General features: G+C 52.3%; 1 protein-coding gene across 3 annotated transcripts in view; it reads right to left on the bottom strand.

The window, feature by feature from the left end:
* ZBTB7C (zinc finger and BTB domain containing 7C) overlaps window positions 1-20,555 on the bottom strand; it is a 343,127-nt gene that overhangs the window by 86,576 nt on the left and 235,996 nt on the right. The window lies entirely within an intron of this gene.

The raw sequence follows: 20,555 nt of genomic DNA, 5'->3' as shown, positions 1-20,555 counted from the left end.
AAATGGCCCTTGGCTGAGGACCCTGACATGGATAGCCCTTTCTTCCCAGCCTGTGTCTCCTGTGCATTCCTGTCCGTGGTTAAGTCCCAGGCACCCCGTGTTTACAGGCTGCCTCGCAGAGGTGGCCCAGCAATCACTCTGAGACCCAGGCCGGACCCAGGGCCGAATCTAGAGCCCATCAGAATCTCTAGGGGAGGGCTGGGCTCGTAGGGTCCCAAAGGGGTGTGGCTGTTCTCCCAGAGATCCTGGCAGGTGCTAAAGGATAAGCACACACCTGTCAGTGGTTTCCCAGGGGCCGTGGCCTCAGCCGGCACTGGCAGGTTCTCCTCCTAGTCTTGGTGCCTCACAGTCCCCTTCTATGGGCATAACCTTACCTGTCCTTCACCTCCGTGCCTAGGACTTCTCTTCGTATCTGCAGAGCTAAGCAACACCTGTCTTAACAAGATCTCACTCTAAGCATGACCCTCCCTGGCTCCGCCTTCAGGGTCCCCATCACTCACTCAATTTCATCACTTGCTCACTTGCTAACATACGATGAGCCCTCAGCGAGTCCTACGCACTCTTGCAGACTGTGCTAGGGGGCTGGGGGACACAAAGATAAGAACACAGGCCACGCTCCTCAGCTGTCCCTCAAAACCCTCCTCTGTGGGGACCCCACAGACATTTCTGGCTGCATCCTGCCTCTCCCTTACCTATACCTCCTTTATTATTATTATTATTATTATTATTATTTATTTGATTACTGACACCTCCTAATCCAGCCAATCTGGAATGTTCACTTTCTGAGGACACCGAGCCTGCCACCACCATGGGTTTGCTCCTAGCATTCCTTGTATATGGCTGTTGAAGTCCTTCAAGGACCCTGTTCAGGTGACACCTCCTCCAGTCAGCCTTCCTGGTTAACCCCACCAGAAGCTTGGATCTGAAGAGAGAAAGCACAGGGCCTGCATCACTCAGCCCATGTGGCTCTTCTGCAGTCATGCTGTGAGAGCAGGTCTGAACTGCCCCCCAAGGACGTGACAGTCCTCAAGGGCAGACGCTCTGCTTTCTGATTCTTTTGCGTCCCCCTTGGTACTTAGCACACCTCTGATCTCCTGAGGAAAAAGCCGTGACCTGAGAAAGGACTTCATTTTTTCCTTTCCGAAGGTTCCAGTGATGCAGTTGTCCTGGGGATGGGTTAGAGCTGGGAGTCTAGCCAGATGCCGCCCTCGCTCCGAGGATCCAGCAGCCATGGAAACCACGGGTCTATTTCCAAGCAGAAACAGGCTATCCAAGAGCACACCAGTCCCCTCACAGACAAAGCAAGTTTTCAGCTCTTTATAAACCATGAGTCTTTCCTTATCATTATCTGAAATGCAGATGCTTTAAAGGTGTGGGAGAGGATGTCTGGCAGGCAGGGCAGAGCGGAACTCCCCGGCTGGGTCATCCGATGGAAGGTAGCGGAGAGAGATGAACGAATGCCTAATAGGCAAGGTCTTGGGTGGTTCAGGGAGGGTCCCTTAGCCTTTCTGGCCCTCAGTTTCAGCCCTACTGAGAGGCAGCCTTCCACGGAGGTTAAACTCACAGGTGTTAGAGGGAGACTCCCTGGGTTCGAATCTTAGCTCAGCTGCTATCCCACTGTGTGATCGTAGACAAGTTACTTGACTACTTTGGCCTCAATTTCTCATCCGTAGAATGGAAATAATAGCTAGCCCCGCCCCAGATGGTTGTGAAGGTATAGCACGTCAACACCAGGGAAGCACTTAAAACACTGCTTGGACATCAAATGCTCTGTGGACGAAGCCTGGATGACGTCCAGTCAGCCATGAATACGGAGCGAAGCTTTAGTAAACACACAGCAAACTGGGGGCGCCTGGGTGGCTCAGTCTGTTGAGCGACTGACTCTTGATTTCAGCTCAGGTCATGCTCTCAGGGTCATGAGATCAAGCCCTGCATCGGGCTCCAGGCTCAGCACGGAGTCTGCCTGAGTTTCTTTCTCTCCATCTCCTTCTGCCCCTTTGCACCCTGCTCTTGACCACCTGCGCGTTCTCTCCCTCTCTCAAATAAATAAATAAACAGAAACGAAAACAAAGCATACCACACTGGTCTCCAGAATGGCAGTACGGATTTATATTCCTTGCAGAAGACGTGGGTGGGAATATCTGTTTCACTTGGCCTTTGCTTGCCAGCCCTGGCTGGTCTTATTTATTTATTTACGTTGACCTGGCATTGTGGAAGGGATGATTTAAAAAAAAAGGTGGAATCGTGGGGCTTTAACAAGGGGTTTTTCAGCCATAATAAGGCACAACAATTGCCCACAGGCGAACTGGTCATTTGCCGCATGCAGTCAGTTCCTTTCCCCCTTTTATGGCACTGAGGGCCTTTCTCTAAGGTTTATGGAAGCTCTTCATAGGGTTGATACGTTAACTTTTTTTGCCATATGTGTTACGTACACCTGCTTTTAAAACTTTTTTAATAGTAAAATGTTCATCTGGACACCTAAAGTATTCAGTGTTTGCCTAAATATTGCTCTTGTAGCATTTTATCCTAAGAAAATACTCAGATTTGGGGTGGTGGCCGGCTCAGTCAGAGGAGCATGCAACTCTTGATCTCGGGGTCCTGAGTTTGAGCCCCACGTTGGGTGCAGAGATCACTTAAACAAATAAACAAACTTAAAAAAAAGTTTGATTAAATATTTAAAAAAAGAAAATATTCAGATTTTTGGAGCCAAGATGTTGGTTCTCGTACTATTTACATTAGAGAAAACTGGAAACCAAATGTTTAGCTATTGTGGTTTATTAATGTGCGTGAAGAGTGTGAAGAGATTAAACTGAGATTCCTGTGAATGATTAGGACATGCTCACAACCAACCTGCTAAGTGAAAAAAGCTTAATGTCTGGCGGAATCCCAATTTGGATAAAATTAAAAACAAAAAAAACTGCACATGGGCTTTAGAAAAGGTTGCGAGAAGATACACCAAAATATTCATAGTACCACTGAAGTCATTTCCGAGGGGTACAATTACTGATCCCTTAATCTTTGTACTTCTCCGGTTTTCCAGATTTTCTATAACAAATGTATTACTGTACGTATTTTTGTAAAAAGAGGTTTCTTTTGATCACATCACTCTCAAAATCCAGGGTCCATCAGATGCCTCACTCGGAGGCTTCTTAAAACACAGATCGCTGGGTCCCTCCCCCAGAATTCCTGGGTCAGTAGTTCTGGGGTGGGGCCCCAGATTCTGTATTAGTTTGTTTGTTGTTTTTTGTTTAAGATTTATTTATCTGAGAGAGAGAGAGCACACAGAAGGGAGGGGCAGGCGGAGAGGGAGAGAGAGTGTCAAGGAGACTCGGCACTGAGTGCCGAGCCCAGCGCAAGGCCCCATGAGCCAAAACCAACTGCCCCACCCAGGCGTGCCTGAGAATATGCATTTCTATCAAGGCCCCAGGTCACGCTGCTGGTCCAAGCAACATGCTTTGAGGACCACGGGTGTTTTTTTCTCCCAGTGCCCTGTTTCCATTTAGGTTGAAGTGATGAAGACCATTCGTGCCTGTTCTTCTTAATCTTTGAAGATTGATTGTTTCCGCCCAGTGAGAAGCCCAACAGGCAAGCGTCCTCATTCCACAGCCAGCCCCACATTCTTGGAAGCCCTATGTTCCACACATTCCTTCCCTAAAACGCCCAGACACATCCCTTTCCTTCTCATTTTCCAACCAAATGAACTTTGGGGGTCTGGGGACATTTCTCCTTAGTGGTCAGCTCCCATATTTTGAATTAACTTTCACACGTGACAGGCGGGTCCTCCCAGCCAGACCACAAACTCTCAGTGGGTTGGGGGAACCTTGCATCGGCCTATCACGGGTGCCCAGTAAACGTTTGACTGCGTCCCTCCCGCGCTCCAAGGACTGTGTGAGGCTGGGAGGACACAATGGAGAGCAGCATTGGCTCGGCCTGGCCTTCGTGAAGCTTACATTCTAGTGAGGAAGCATACAATATCACCAAAACATAAATAATAATCTCATTGATGGGAGGGGGACTCCAAAGAAAATAAAACAGGAAACAGAATTATAAGTCATGGGGGTGGGGGGTCTCCTTTATTTGGGGACTCAGAAAGGGCCTTTTGAGTCTGCAGGGTGTTGGCCCTCCGTAAGGCTGAAGGGACCAACAGAGCGGACCTCACTGGGTCCCCGAGGCTAGTGTTTCTCAAAGGGCAACATGCACACCGCCCGGGGATTTTGATCCCATAGATCTGGGGTGCAGCCTGAGATACCTCATTCCCATCAAGCTCCCAAGTGGGGGCCAAGCTGCTGGCCCAAGGAGCAACTTCTGAGTAGCAGACTTAGGGCACAGTCAGGAGTTTAGAATTCAGTCTAACTACAATGGGGTCCACTATGAGTTTGAAGCTGGAGTGACAGATAACCATTTATGTTTTAGAAAGATGATTCTGGGGGAGGGATTGCGGAAGGCTCAGAGCAGAGGCACAGAGGCAGGAGATTCGGTGCCAGTGGAGGACGCTGGGCTACCAGAGGTGGCCGTGGAGATGTGGAGAAATGGTCAGGTCCAGGATGCGTGTTGGAACTAGGGCTATGGGACCGGCCACTGGGAAGGAGTGTGGGGGGGAAGCGAAGGAGATATAACTTGCCACCCAGCAGGTGGGCCTGTACAACCCCAAACAGAGGGCAAGACCGCGCTGACCTTCATCCTCTCATCATCCCATCAAGGATTTGCTTGGGGACTGAACTGTGTGGCCTTTTTGGCACCTTGCACACACAGCCTGAGCTCCAGGCCTTCCCTGCTGTGCCTGCAGAGGGTGCTGGGAAGGCACACGGTAAGTTTTCACTCCCGAGTCCTGGAGCATCAGCTCAGAAAGGAAGGCACGTGGCTGCAGGTGGCAGACAGGCTCTGGGAGTTTCCAGGAGAGTCACTGGGCACCTGGAGAATCTCTGCCATGACCTTCTGGCTGGCATGGCCCTCCCAGAGCAGTGCCAGGCTCCTCCCAGGGAGGCAGCCACTTCCCATGCCTGCTCCTAGACTTCCCACAGAGCTGGGCCTGGGAGCGCTCTTCCTCTCTGTCTTCCACTCCAGTTAAAAGAAAGCCATCTCTCAGAGACGGAGATCCAGGCCATCAGCCAAGCCATGGTCCAGGAACAATAGTGGGGGAGAAAGAGAAGGCAGACCACCCACGTAGGGGCAAAATCATTCCATGAGCAACTTACAGGCTCCCATGTCTTTGTGTCTTCACAGCCAGCCTTGACCCTGCCACCATCACCAGAACCTTCTCCTTCTCAGCAAACTCCCAGCTGCTCCTGCTGTGTATCGTCAGCCTTCTACAACCTTCTGCAGCTGTTCCCTTCCTCCTTTTTCCCTTTTCAATGCTGGCTTATTAACGCTCACTTAAAAATATATATATATTTATTGTATCCCAATACCAAAGGGCAATTTTTAAAATGCATGTGCTAGAACCGTCTGCCCCATACTCACATTTACTGACACTACACCAGTTTCCGTTTCTTAGTTCCCTTTGAGCCGGGCATTGCCTGCATTTCCATCTATACAAATGTGATTCTGGACTTAGCTGCGTGCGGATGGGCGGTCATTCACATGGGAGCTCTGGCTTGAATGAAAGAGCTAGTCCTGCAGGGCTGGGACCAGAGACACAGCAAGAACAGTGCTGTGAGCCCCCATCTGGCCGGGCAGGCGTGCTGGCGTCTGTGAAATTAGGGCTCAGAGGAGGGGCTGAGGACTGTGGGGCTCTGATGCCAAAGTGAGTGCAGAGAGCGGGAGAGGGCTGTGCCAGGCACACTGGCAGCTCTGCTGCCCTGAGGGCTCCGGGTGGCCGTGGGGAGGCCGCCTTCTCCCCGTGCAGTGGTGGAGAGGCTGGAGAATTAAAGTGTGAGTTGACCTGTGCCTGGGGCCTCATGGGACCACACAGTCCCTGCTGGGTTCCAGTCCGCGGAGGTTTCCTGCACATGCTAGGGCAGGTGCGTGTGGCAGGACGGGCTGAGCTGGGTGCCGGTGGACCTGGCTTGGAAAGGGGGATCTGCATGAACTGCGGTGATGCCAGCACAGCCCAGTGGACGCAGAGCCCTGTGGGCAGTGCAAGCTTTGTTCCGTTTCTTCTTGTAATGATGCTTCATGAGTCCACTTCCATGGCACTGGGCAAGGTCTGTCTTTATCCTTTGCATGGTATACAATATTCAACTGAGTGCTGGGACAACAGTGATAGCACCATTCTCCTATTTTGGACTACCTCGATGGCTACTCATTTTTTTTCTCTCTTATGAAGACAAAAGTAGTGTTAGTTTATCTTTATTTTAGAGGCACCTAGACTGCTGGAGCTGGCTGTGTAGGAGATGAGAGTGGAGACCATATATGCTGCCCTGCCCACGTGCCAGGTCCCCGCTGGAAGGGGCCTCTAAGCACGTGGTACCATTTACCCCCGGAGGGCCATGCAGCGAAAGCCAATTTCACTGAGAGGACTCAGAAGGGCGCAAGACTGGCAAAGGCTGGGAGCACGGGCGTTGGGTTGACTAAATCTGTTACAACATGCTCTGGTGAAGCGTCTGGAATGGGCAGCAAAGTGCAAGGGTGGAACCAGGGTGGGGGCATTCCAAGCAAGAGCAGAGAACCAGAGGCCAAAGGACCATGAGCAAGATTTCCTGGGAATCGGGGGGAATGTTCCCGAGTAGGGAGTTATCACATCCCAGGATTCCCGTGCAGCTGCACATACGGTCCACCCCACACTGAAGAAAAGCTGCCCACACCCCAGGCCCCTGTGGCACCATGCCAGTTTCACTGGAGGAGCTCAGTAAATGAAAAGAATGAGTGAATGAATGAGTGAATGAATGAATGAATGAATGAACGAACGAACGAACGGACCAACAACTGAGTGAACAGACACAATGGCAGCAGCTTATGTAACTCAGTCTTATCCCCACCCCCCAAACAGTTGGACTGTTCCCTCTCAGGCCCTGACACCCTGCAGAAGGAAGGGGTAGGGCTGGGGGAGCCTGTCCCTGGGGCTCTGTCCAGACGGGCTGACGCCAAAGCTGCAGCATCTCCCTCCTGGCAGCTGTGGCCTGGGTGGTGCATCCCCAGGCACAGAGACCTCCAGCAAACCTGCTGCCTATGCCACCTGTTATGTGCTCGGCTCCATGCTGAGGGCCGCAGGGGCAGGGGAGAGCCCCAGGGGATATACTTCCTGTCTACCGAGAAAGATGAGCCGTATACAGACCGCAGAGAGCACAGAGATGAGCCACCCAGGTCCCCCTCCGAGAATCACAGGGGTGCCGGCTACTGGGAAGCAGTCAGTGGTCAGCCCTCGGCTCAGAACAGCCCTTCGCAGGACTGCCTGGGCTGCAGAGCCACCTAATCCAAAGTCATGCCTGTCCAGGGACGCCCACATTCAGTGCCTCTATAAAGGTCTCTATAAAAGTAAGGCATTTTGGCCCAACCTGGGACAAACCTGAGGGGGTCATTTCACCTGCAAAGGTCCCGGGGGTTGGCTGAGGCTGCTGGGGCTGCCTCATCAGCTTCTCCTCTGCCCCTCCAGCTCCCTCCCTCAGCCTCCTGCGGGAGTCGATTCCCCGGGGCCCTCCTAACTGACATCCTCATACTGAACTCTGCCTTCTGGCCAGCTGCCCAGAGCCCCCAGTCTTGGAGAAACAGGGACTACAACACCGAAGATAATTCATACAGTAACTCTCAGCATTAATTCTGTAGTTCAGACTCAAAGCGCTAGAAGAACAGTGGATATCGAAATAAATGCTACAAGATGCTTCCTGAAAATGCAGTTCTCCTTAGCGATTATTACGTTTTTAGTAATTAACCTGTAAAGCACAAATTCATATACATCAGAGTCTTGTTGATTAATACGAACAGTTGTTTCTCTCGTATTTTATGTATGATGCTCAGCTCTGGGGTCCCTGATGGACAGAAGGTGGTGTAGCCTGGGGACAGTGAGATGGTTTCTTTCCTGCAGGGCTCAGCCAGCCAGGAAAAATGCCAATTAAGGCAGAGCTGTCTGCGAGGAATCATTTCAGTTGTCATGTCAACCCCACGACCTGGGGATCACAGGCTGGGTACTATCGCCCCAACTCTCCGGGCAAACTGGGCCCCTTTAATTGGCATCTGCTCCTTTGGGACGTGGTGACCTCCACCTGGTAACGTTGAACTTTGCAGGGTTGATAAAAGAACCAAGCAAAGTCTGCAGTCTGTCTGCCCGTCTGAGACCCCTGGGCGGGCCTGGGACAGGAGGAGGCGGGAAGGGGTGCCCCTATGTGAATGCGTTAGGAGATACTGGGTAGCATATACCTTCACCAGCAGCCAACAGCATATGCCGGAACAGAATCTGCACCATAGTCCCCAGAGCCAAACAAAATGCAACCAACTATCTTGGAGAACCACTGTGTTTTGTTGCTTCCACTACTAAATTATTGCTTATGTTATGACTGATTATATTCATCACCATTACAGATAGTGGGCTGGGTGTGGGGGATGGGAGAGAGTCTGCATGCCCATCCCTGCAGGCCTGGCCAACAGAACCAGCTCCCAGAAGTCCTACCAGTGTGAGGACCGCAGGGTCTTTGGGGCACAGTGATGCAGGGGATTTGGGGGTGGTAGCTGGCTGGTCCCAGGGCCTTGGGAGTGAAGCCAGGGCGCTTGCCCTTACTGGCTGAGGCACTGGAAATAGTCATGGGATACTGGCTGGTGTCTAAGCTGACCCCGGAGGGGCTCCAGTTCCTTAAGGAGCAGAGGTGAGTGGGGTGCCTGGGTGGCTCAGTCGGTTAAGTGTCTGACTCTTGATTTCAGCTCAGGTCATGATCTCAGGGTGGTGAGATAGAGCCCCATGGGCTCCACGCTCAGCGGGAAGTCTGCTTGAGATTCTCTCTCTCCCTTTCCCCCCAGGTCCTCCCTGCTCACGCAAGCTCACTCTTGCTCTCTCTCTCTATCTCTCCCCCTCTAATAATAAATAAACCCCCCTCTAAATAAATAAACAAATCTAATTTTTAAAAAAGGAGCAGAGGGGAGTGAGAAAAGACAAAAGCAAAGACATCTCTTTACAAAATGGAAAGGAAGGGTAGCTGGGGAGAAAGCCCCTCACTGTCACCCTCTCTCCCAGCCCCTCTGCTCCTGTAAGAGCAGCAGCAACAGTATAGGGACAATCAGGAGGAAACCTAGGGCCACGTCAAGGCAGGAGCAGCAGCTGCAGATCCAAACGCTCGCTCTCCTGCAGCGGTGGGGGGACCCGAGCCAAACGTAGGAGCCACTGGGGAAACCAGAGGGGGGGGGGACGGGGCAGGGGTCAGGCCCAGAGACTGGCTGTATGGAAGTTCTGAGTTTAAAACTATTTTCAAACTATGGCTAGTCTGTGCTAGACGTGGGGCCTAATTAATCTTTTGAATTCTTTCATCAGCTCACAAGGCAGCTATAATTTTCGCATTTTACAGAGATGAATTAATCCAAGGCTCAGAGGTTCCAAGCAGTCCACAGAGACTGAGCTGAAGGGGGATGAGCACGAGCTGAGACTGGAACCCAGGCTAAGGGATTCTCGCCCAGTAAGTGCTTCTTGCTGCTGAAGTCACAGAGGGGATCTCACTCCTGAATGGGATTCTGGACTCAGTGTCCCAAGAACAAGGTTCCCAGTCCTGAAATGTGTATCTCCCCTTGGCTGCCTCCCAGACATCGTTCTTGCCCTCCCTCTCACCCCACCCCCAGAGCCACTGGCTCCAGCCACCTTACGGGGGAGTCCTCTCGATCGTAGGGAATACAGACATCCCTCTGTGCTGGGAAACCACCACTCCAAGCACCTTATTTCAGGACTTTTCTAGGCCGGTACTCAGGCCCCAGCAGGCTGGGGAGGCATAATGGACAGTGCTCGCTGTACCAATGCAATGGTTGCAAGAGGCGGTCAAGGCCATGGCGAGAGTGTGGTCTTTGGGATAGGTGGACCCATATTCTGGCTCTGTCATCTGTGGGGAAGAATTTTTGGAGCAAAAGGCCTTCTGACACTCCGACATTGTCTGCCTCTCTTCCTTGGTGGCCCCAGGGGACTTGGACACCCAGAGCAGCCCCAGGAGACACCGTCCAGCAGATGTCCCTCTGGTGCGGTGTGGCTGTGCTGTGGTAGGCCGCGGTGCATTCTAGGAACGTGTGACATGGAGAACCCTTTCCCCGGTGCGCTCCAGGCAAGCGATCCTGGCAGGGCCCTGCCAAGAACAGGGCAGCCAGGGCAGACCGGCACGGGGCCACTGCAATGGCACCCGAGCACAGCAACACCCCCTTTGGGAAGTGTACAAACTTGGCCAGGGCCATTCTTTGGCGATACATTGTTTTTAGAACATTTGCTCTCTTCAGAGGGTATCATTTAAAAAGTTTCCATACTGAGGTTTTCTATTTCCTTTATTATCTCTCATGCTGATCGCCCCCTCCTTTATTACCTGCTCTGATTTGATACCTGGTAAGAATTACTTGGAAAAACCCATGATATGATAATCCTTCACTATCATTGGGAAATTGACAGCGTCTGAGAGCAGGCCAGGATTCTGTCGTAGGTCTAAGGAGTTTCTTATTAAACACACCAGAAGAACCGTATCTGTAATCTACCCTGTGACACCCTGGGACTTAAAGACAGCCCCGGGTGTGCTGTCTCCGTCTGCCCAGCATGACCACCAGGGGCTTTAATCCAGTCACCTGAAACTGACAGTGGACTCACATATCCAGTTTCCCACGGGGTGCTGCTCAGCTTATTTCCAAAATTTCAAATGGTTCCAGCCTCCAGGGGAGATCCTGGCCAAAGGATGCCCCCTCCAGCTTCATGTCACCTGCAGCCACCTGCCTGAAACGGGCCATCGTGATGCGTCACCATTCGTCCTGCCCAAATGGTGTAGGCCAACGCTTACAGGCTGGGCACTGAGGGCCTCCCTTGTTTGGTTCTCACAGCAACCCCGGGGGGTCTCATTCCCTTCTTACAAATGGGGAAACCATAGCACAGAGAGGTTAAGTAACCTGCCCAAGGCCACAGAGCCTATAAATGACAGAGCTGTGGCTTGCACCTGGCCCTGGCCCCACAGCCTCTGTGCTAGAAGCCTGTGCCACGCTGTTTCACCCCAGCCCTGGCTCAGAGCACCTCGATAGGGCCTCTCCTGAAGGCTGTGCCTCTCACCCTCTGCTCTGACTCTGAATGGCACCATCTTTCCAGACCATTCGATCCTACAGAATCTTGCTTCATTTCAAGTTCTGGTCCTAACTGGGTCAATGGATGACAGCATTTGGAGGGCAAGAGCGAGAGCTGCATCCCTGTCCTTTCTGGAGCCAGCACAGGGCCCGGCCCCTTCTGTCCTTGATGGTTCTGTGTCACCTGCAGCGGCCCCACTGACCGCAGGGCAGTTTCTCCACCCAGGGCCCCACCCGTCCTCTCCTGGCTCCCTCCGCAGGAGGCTCTGTTGGCCCAGTCTTTCATCCCAGCATGGACTCGGGCTCTGGGTTGGCTGACACTCAGCCTCTCTCCTCTGCCTGGGTCTGCAAAGAGTTCACCATCATGTTATTGGAAAGGCTTCCAAGAGCTGGAGGCCAGGTTCACTCAGAGGGTGCACCACGGGAGTGGGGGCGGAGGGAGAGCAGGGGTGGTGCAGGGACGCACCCCTCCGCTGCGAGCCCCAACAGGAAAGGGCAGGGAGAAGGGAGCCTCCGAGCTGAGAACCCCATTGCTGGCTGTGCACAGTGCCAGCTAAGGGACTCACTGCCCCAACAGCTCCCTCTTTGCCCTCGCTCATTTGTTCCCCAGCCTTCCTGGGCCCAGTGGGTCACACACAGTGTCGCCTGGAAGCAACCCCCAGGCCTGTAGACCGGGAAACCACTCTCACCTGCCTGGTTGTCCCTGCAGCGCAGCCCAGGGTGCCCTGGTTCCAGTCACCCAGGCTCCTCTCAACTCCTGCCCCCACCACCCCGGGGCCACGTCCATGCCCAGGCATCAAGAGCAGGGCCGAAGTCACTTGACTGAAGCAGTTCCAGAAGGGAGGGCCCCATTCCCACATGAACTGCCCCCTGCTCTATCCAGAGTTATTTATTCTGCCTTCTCCTCGTGCCCGATGACCCACCAGTAGAAACGTGGGCTGGCACGCCTCCTCCTTCAAAGACAGATGCCCCGCGAAGGGGGGTAACTTGGCAGGAGTGTGGTCCACACCTTGACGTGAATTAGCACAAAGAGCTGCCTCTCTCCTAATAACTGGGTCAGATCATCAGAGGGAGAGGATCGAGTGAGAGTTTTGAAGGTTGGGGGGGGGTGGGTTGGTGACCTGGGAACACAGGCTAATTCCCAGTTGGACAGGCCCCAGGGGGTGGAAAGTTTTGAGCTGGGAAAGAAGAGCAGGGAAGGGCCGGGGCAAAAGTGAACAGTAAACGCCTGTTTCCCTGCCCTCCACAACAACTGCCGACACGGAGTGAGGAGAAGCCAGGGTTGGGGACACTCAGGGTGGTTCATAACTTCCCAGTGTCCCCGTCACCTGGTCAAGCTCAAAGCTTAGACAGTCCATATCCTTAGTGTGAAGCGTTCATGGAGGACGCGTGCACACACACACACACAGAGGCATGCACACACACAGTCCAAAGGAAAACACAGTGATACCCAGAAACCTACCCCACACACGTGTCCCCAGCCAAGGAGGCCTCACCGATCAGTGGGAGGTGGCAGATCAAGCCCACTTCCTTTTATTGCAACTTCTACCCTTCTAGAATTTCTCCTTCTCTGCAGGTCCAGGCCACAGAGACATTAATCCCTATTCAAATGAGCCTTCAAGGTTCTTCCTTCATTAGAAAAAAGAACAAAATCTCTCCAAACACCCCAAAGCAGGGCTCTAATGTCTTGGCAGTAAGCAGTGCGTGCATTCACCAGGAAGGGAGGGAGAGGGCTCTGAGCCTCACCTGGCCTCTCTTGTTAGAAGGCAGAAATGCGACCCTTCCCTCCCTCCTCCGCCTGCTCCCCCTCCCTGCAACAGCTTTCATAAACAGTGATTATTTGAGTGTTGGAGCACAGCTGTCCTGTGAATTGTCCAGTCAGGGTTATGGGGTGGGAGCCAAGGGCTGGAGCCTGGAGCTCAGATCTCGGAAGAAAGCAGCCCTCCCCTCCCCTCCCCTCCTCCGCCTGCGCTCCATGAAGGTGGGAGTTGAGGAGGAGGGCACATCCCTGGCTGAGACCAGGGATGACAGAAGCATTTTCCCAGCAGCCAGACGAGGGCAGAGCCCTCGTGGGGGAGGGTCAGGAGGCAGACCTTGCAGACAGGGTTGGAGGTGGGGTCGCCCTACCTACGCGCCCTGAATTTGGGCCTCTCCAAAAGGCTCCTGCATCCAAATCAAGAGCCCTGAAATTGTACTTCTGGGGATTCGCCTCAGGCTGCCTCTCTAGTTAAAATGTGCTGGCATATTGAGGACAGAAATGGAGTGTTAGTCGACTTGTCATCGAGAGGAGGTATTTGGGAACTGTTGGTTAGATGAAGGAATGAGTGAGTGAAGGGACACTCTGGGCTCCTCTTAGAAACAGTAGTAGAAGTAGGGGAGGAAAGCTCTGCGTGCTTCAAGGGAAGCAGATAGGGAAGCCACTGAGGGCTCTGGGAGAAGCAAGGGGGGGCAGGTGAAATTCTGCCATGCCACTGGTGTGCCCTCGGCCAGCCAGGGTGGCAGGGCCCTTCCCTCAAGGAGCATGACTCTATTATCAAGAAACTGCTTGCTATCAACCACTTCTGCTATACCCTCCTCGGAGAAGTTGGGACAATTGTCCTCTGGGAAGGTGATGCTCAGAATTGTCATAGCTCGACTTCAGGAAACACCTAATCAAGGGATTGCTCTCTCTCTCTCTTTCTTTCTTTTTTTTTTTTTTTACAGTTGTAGAAGCCCCCTTGTACAAATAAAATTTTGTGCAAAAACAGACCCACACAGAACTGTTTTGGATCAGCGCAGTGCGTCCCTTAATTTAATTTAATTTAATTTAATTTATTTGACAGAGAGACAGGGAGCACAAGCAAGGGGAGTGTGAGAGGGAGAAGCAGGCTTCCCGCCGAGCAGGGAGCCCGATGCAGGGCTTGATCCCAGGACCCTGCGATCATGACCTGAGCCGAAGGCAGACGCTTAATGGCTGAGCCACCCAGGCGCCCTCAGTGGATCCTTTTAAAGAACACCAATCTAGGGGCACCTGGGTGGCATGGTTGGCTCCATGTCTGACTCTTGGTTTCGGCTCAGGTCCTGACTGCGGGTTTGTGATCTCAGGTTCATGGGATCAAGGCCCACGTTGGGCTCCGTGCTCAGCAGGGAGTCTGCTTGAGATTCTCTCTCTCCCTCTGCTCCTCCCCCTGCTCTCTCTCTTTCTCTCTCAAATAAATAAATCTTAAAAAAAAAAAAAAAAAGAACACCAATCTAATCTGACTTCTCATTTTGAAAAAGGAAATCAAGGCCCAGAGAGCTCAGCCGGTGTCCTCAGTCTCCGTCACAACCACCTTCCAGGCTACTGGTCTCCTCTTCAGTTCTTCCCGAGTGGGGCTCGGGACACCGGTAATCTCTTTAAAAGTTTCATAGGTGATCCCCTCTAATCAGGTTCAGGAACTGCTGCATTAAGCACTGGTTTGAAGGTGAAGAGTAAAAGAGCAGCAGAGCCTGATTCCAGCAGCTCTTGGGGTCATACAGGCCCAAGACGATGACAATGACTTCCCAGAAGCTCCTGGAATGAAGTTCTGGCACCAAGGTTTGCTTGTATTGAACATGGTGCCCCCGAATAGCCACTGATGAGGACTTCAGTATGTTCTGGGGAACGAGTAATTTTTTGTAATCTTTGGCAGTCTTTTTCAAGCTAGGTGAGTTTCCCCATCCCTCTCAGCTCAAATTTATCTTTGTTAGGCGTGTTACCCCCAGTCAGTCCCACGGGTATAAAAACGGGATAAAATTATTTCATCATGGAGCTGAACCACCAGTGTGAAGAGGAACACTCAGTCACATCAAGCAATTTTGGATGAATCAGTGGGTCTTGCCAGCAATTCAAGGCCCCAACAAGAAAGGAAGGAGGTAGCCTTGCACCGCCTAGCTACCACTGGTTAAGATATCGGGGTTCTCCAACAGCTTTCTTTGTGGTCCCAAAGGGGTCATTCCATGGGATATAAACGTCAGGATCTCCACTAAGTCTCCACTCAAAGCCCCAAACATTGAACAACGTGTCCACATTCACTTCCATTAGGCCCATTTCTTCCCTTCCCAGGGCCTGGCTTTGCATCAGCAGCTGTAGCTGGAGAGAGTGGGGCTGAGGGAGTGGGCCCCACTGCCAGCTCTCTGGAGCATTCAAGCATTCCTTAGGAAAACAGTGAGAGTACCAACCCTGTGTCACACTGTGGGAGCCTGTATTGTCCTGCAGAAACATACAGGGACAACCTGAAGAGACCTCTGGGACATGCAGAGGAACCACCAGCCACGCAGGAGGACCGAGAAGTCGACATGGCTCTTGCTGCAAGTATGGCAAGCAAATGCAACTGAAGGGGTCCAGAATGTTCCCTGGGTGTTGCTTCTTGGAGCACACAAACCCTCTTGAAGGTGTGACGGCTATAACAAAAAGGCGGATATTATCAAGCGCTGGCAAAGATGTTGAGAAACTGGGATCATCATATACCGCTGGTGGGAATGCAAAATGGCGCAGCCGCTGTGAAAACCAGTCGGGCAGTTTCCCAGAAGGTAACACGTGGAGTTACTACATGACCCAGCATTTCCAGAGCTAGGTAAACACCCGAGAGAAATGCCAACCTACGTCCACACAGAAACCTGGACGTGAATGTTCGCGGCAGCATTATTCACAAGAGCCAAACATGGAAACACCCAACAGCCCTCCACTGAGGAACGGATACATAAAATGTACTCTTCCCATCTAGGGAATATCATTCACAAATAAAAAGCAATGAAGTACTGATACATTACTACAAGGGGATGAGCCTTGAAAACATCACGCAAAGGGGAAGAAGCCAGTCACGAGAGGCCACATGTCATACGAGCCCGTTGATAGGAAATGCCCAGAGGAGGCAAATCTGTCTAGAGACAGGAAGGAGCTGACTGGTGACCTAGAACATGGGGAGTTGAGATGAAATGGGGGAGAGACTGCAAAATGGGTACCGAGTTCCGTCTAGTAGGACGAAAATGTTCTAAAACCGAGTGTGGTGATGGGTGCACGTATGTGAATATACTAAAAGCCATTGAATTGTACAGCTTTAAATGAGTGAATTGTATGTATGGCACGTTAGTTATATCTCAATAAAGCTGTTATTTTTAAAAACCTAGAAAATTTCCCGGTATCTAGGTTCTGCTTAATAGATACATCCTCTGCTAGACTTCCCCAAGGCTTAGGGAAGGCAGGCGTCCCCAAAAGCTGGGGTCACTGTCCCCTCGCCAGTGGCCTTTACCCGTAACTTCACAAAGACTAATGGGCCAACCTGTTAGCTCCAGAAACAGCTTAACAGAATTGTCAGCTGGAATCCATAGCCAAAAAAGCAGGAGCCCTGGGATTAGGAGTGTGCCAAGTTCGGTTCTATGATATCATTTGGGAGGGTCACGTGTACATTTGCTTCTGGTTTGTATCTAATTTGAAAAAGCCGACCGAGATCGTGTACTGTATTATTAGGCAATTTTTCCAGTTTGGAGTCCCGGTGTTGCTCCACTCGATTTGTTCAGAGGATGAACTCACTTCTCTGCCGATATAGAACGTCCTGCCCCAGGTGGCTGCCCGAGGAGGGGCAGGCTTTGGCCGTGCCAGCTTTCCTATTCTGTCCTCCATGCGGATGTGAGCTCGGCCACCGCTGGGAAGAGCTCTTACCCTGCAGGGGAAGCTTTCCTCTCCCTAGATGGCCTCCTGCATGGTGGAGGGGACGCAGGGGCGACGATGAGAGGGAAGGGGGCAGGGTGAACTGGTCCTCTTCCAGGCAAGGCACCGACGGAGGGGGCCTCTCAATGGAACAAAAGGGAGTTCGACAGAAGACAGCCCACATTCCTCTTTTTCTAAACACAGGCTCAAGATGTGCAGAGGGAAAGTTAAATTATGTGGCAATTTTCAAAGTCATCCACTGAAGATAAACTCTCCCTTCAAAGGAATTACTCATCTCGTTCCATCATGATACCTCGGGGTCTATCACTATTCAAATTTATTAAGCAATGACGTGCAGAATGTATTGTATAGAGGACCCGTTTCATCACCCCATTCCCCAAGCTATTTTTTTTTTGTGCTAAGTCATGAGAAGTCCAGCAAGTTAAAAATCTAAACGAAAACTAACAAGCATGTGTGCACACGTGCACAGACAAACACACACACACACACACACACACACACACACACACACACACACACAAGACGGGAAAAAAATCCTTCGTGGAAGTTACTATGAGGCGGGCAGCTTCAGAAAGGAAAAACACTATCTCTGACTAATATGAAGGAGACTCCAAATTGCTCTTGGCAACAATCTCTCAGCCCCAGATTCCCCTCCCTCTATTCATCTCTGCAGTTCCCAGCCAAAGGAAAATAAACCGAACAGCTCTCTCCCTGGCCCAACCTGTAGGGCCGCACGGCTGAGCAAGGGCTGAGCAAACAAACACCCCCATGCGATTATACACCTGTGTAGTTGCGGCACGCACGGGACGGCCAGTCGGGTGCTCACCGCGCTGCCCAGGCTGATAGTCTCAGTATCAGGAGAAAGGCCTTTATTTGACATCAAACCGAATGCTGTACGATCTTGTGACCCCCAAACACAGGAGAGTTTTAGAAAAGGGGGGGGGGACGGGGAGAAGGAAGAAGAAAGAACTGTCCTCCTGGAAGTGTCGGTGTCCGTTCCAAAGAAGGAAGACCCCAGCACGTCTCTCAGATGGGCTTAGCTTCAAGGCAAGATTTATCAGTTCACCTTCCTCACAAAAGCCATAGTTAATTTTAGAGGCAGTGATCTTACACCTATTACACCATTCAAGATGGAAGGAGAGTTAACAGCCAAATGTCCGGGAATATTTATGGCTGCTCTGTCTCAAAGATTCATCTGCCACCATTTTATTAGGACAGATATGTCAGGTCAGCTAGAATGGAGATGGACAGGAGCATCAGGAAATGGTCCTGAAGTGGGGGTACAAGCAGGTGGGACATGGTCTTTGCCATTGAGCCCTGAAATGCCCTGGCAGCCTAGTGTGGGCTGCTCCGAGAATTACGGAGAGCCAAGAGACGTGCGTTCTAGTGCTGGTTTTCCTACCAAGTCCTGGGAACATGGATGAGCCTCCCCGATGGTCGGATGAGGGCTGGGAGCCTCGGCTCCCACCCTGTGTGTGTGGAAAGCGCCACGGCGGCCACAGAGAAGCGACTGATGCATCAGGACAGTGGTGCTCTGGGGGCAGTTCCCAGCCCAGCTGGCCCTGCTCCAGAGAGGGGCTAGTCCTCCTGGAGGCTGCACAGGGCTCTGGTCATCTCAGCCGGGATGGGCCAAAACTAAAAGCTCATCTCAGAACCCACAACCGTAAACTGATCATTGGAGCTGCAGGGGTTCGAAAAGCTACCTGGTTACTGGGGGCACTCCACAGCGCCCTCCTGAGCCAGGGAGGAGTCCTTGTGACTGCAGCATGGGGACCTTTCATCCTTCCAACTGCCCATCCCCCTCTTCACCCAGGCCTCCCGCCGCTTCTCCTTCTCCCATGTAGCGTCTCGCTAAATGCACTCAATCAAAATAAATAAATAATCTGCTCAATCCCCTCTGAAGGATGTATTACTGCTATTCCCACTGACAGAGCCCAGGGACCAGGTCGGACTTCACCTTCTGAAGTCCTTAGCACTTAGCACTTAGCATGGTGCCTGGAATCACACATTAGACAATACAGTAGTTGTTGAATAAATGACTGATTGAGTGGAAAGAAACTAAGGTTCAAAACAGTTACTACTGTAACACTTACATACTATTTTGTGATGTGCTATAATTATATCGGGGGATTCCTGCCTCCCTACCGGAGTATAAGATTCTAAACGATGTGAGATGTAATGGGCAGCTTTGATTCTTGACTCTATCACTGATAAGCTGGACTTACCCCCATTAAGCCTCAGTTTCCTCATCTGCAAAATGGGGCTAGGGGTTCGTATCTGATGAGTGATGTGGGTTACAGGATAACATGTGCCAAGCACAGTCTAGCACCTAGTCTCTGACTGTCTCATCCCCTCCCTCCCCACCCTGCACCCTCTCTGGTTTACTCCCAGCACTGACACGGCAGGATAGGCTTTGAGCTCTGTGGGACCTCCAGGCCTTTGCTCTTTTGATCTTCTTCTTTCAAGGTCCCGCCCTAATACCATTTCTGATCAGAATCCCTTCTTGACCTCTCCAGCTGCCAAAATGCCTGTGCTCAGATTCCAAAGGGGCTCTCCTGGCAGTCTGTCGAGGACAGCCCACTTGCTACCCAGCTTCACTATTCTGTGCAAGCCTCATCTCTCTGTGTGGATGCCCCAAGTTGCGGGCTCAGGCCTGAGTCCTGTCTGCATCTCCCCAAGGTCTCAGAGGTGCTTGGTGGTATCCAAATCTACCAATTTCATCAAGTTCTGGAACCCAGGCTGGGGTAGCACTGGTGTCCCATGGTTCCGGGTAGGGAGCACTGGACTCAGCGGGCCCCCTGGGCCTCAGTCCCTTCTCACCTGTCAAATGCAGATGATGAAGACACCTGCCCTTAGTGTGGTAGTTTGGGAGAATTTAGGAAAGAGTAACAGACACCAGCCCCAAGAGACAGAGCACTGGCTGACCCCGGCTGTTTTGGGGAGGGTGCCTTTCTTCTGCCTTTCAGCCCAGGTTGGGTCTTAAAGGCAGAGGCCGCAGCCAGGTTACTTTCCTTTCCTGGAGATCTATCCAGAGGAGGTTCCTGACCCTTCTAATCCCCCAGGACATCACTGGGTGAAGGAATGGAACTTAAACTTGAACCTGACAGGGCCTTTCCCTCCCTTCCCACAAAACCTTCTATGGAATCTGGAGAAAACTGCCTGATTGTTTCAACCACTTCCTTTACATTTTCAAAATTCTGCATTTAGAGGGATTGGAAGGGATATGCCAACAGTCTGCCAATGAATCCTGGGAATGGGGCTGCTCCCTGTGCAGCCCAACGCCAGGGATTCAAAGAAATAGTGCAGTCGTCCCCTGCCCACCTGCCCACAGCCAGGACAACAGAAACCAGGAACTCAGGCGGGCAACCGAACCGGACGCACCCCGGAGCCCCCACCACAAGCACGCGGAAAACTGCACCCGCACTCGGGGCGCTGGGCGCGGGGTTCTTTGCAGAGTGCTTCCCAGGCCAGCCCCGTAGCCGGCCGTCGGGTCCGCCGCAGGGAACCAGGCACTCGGCAGGGCGACGCTGCCCCGGGTGCCAGCAGGGGTGGGGGCGCACACAGCCGCTCCCTGCCCCTCTCCGAGGCCCCCCGGCCGCCCCGGGGGCTCCAAGACCCCCGCTGGACTCCACAGCCGGAGGGAGTCGTCCCGCCCACCCCGCGCAGGTCAGAGCGCCCGGAAGGGTCCCCCGCCCACCCCACTCGGCCAGCGGTTGGAGCCCGGCGATCGCGA

This window comes from Ursus americanus, chromosome 19 (assembly GCF_024610735.1).
Source record: "Ursus americanus isolate L20-20 chromosome 19, mUrsAme1.1.p, whole genome shotgun sequence".
NCBI classification, from domain to species: domain Eukaryota; kingdom Metazoa; phylum Chordata; class Mammalia; order Carnivora; family Ursidae; genus Ursus; species Ursus americanus.
The sequence above is the reverse complement of the archived record's forward strand: the minus strand, read 5'-3'. Positions and strand labels throughout refer to the sequence as shown.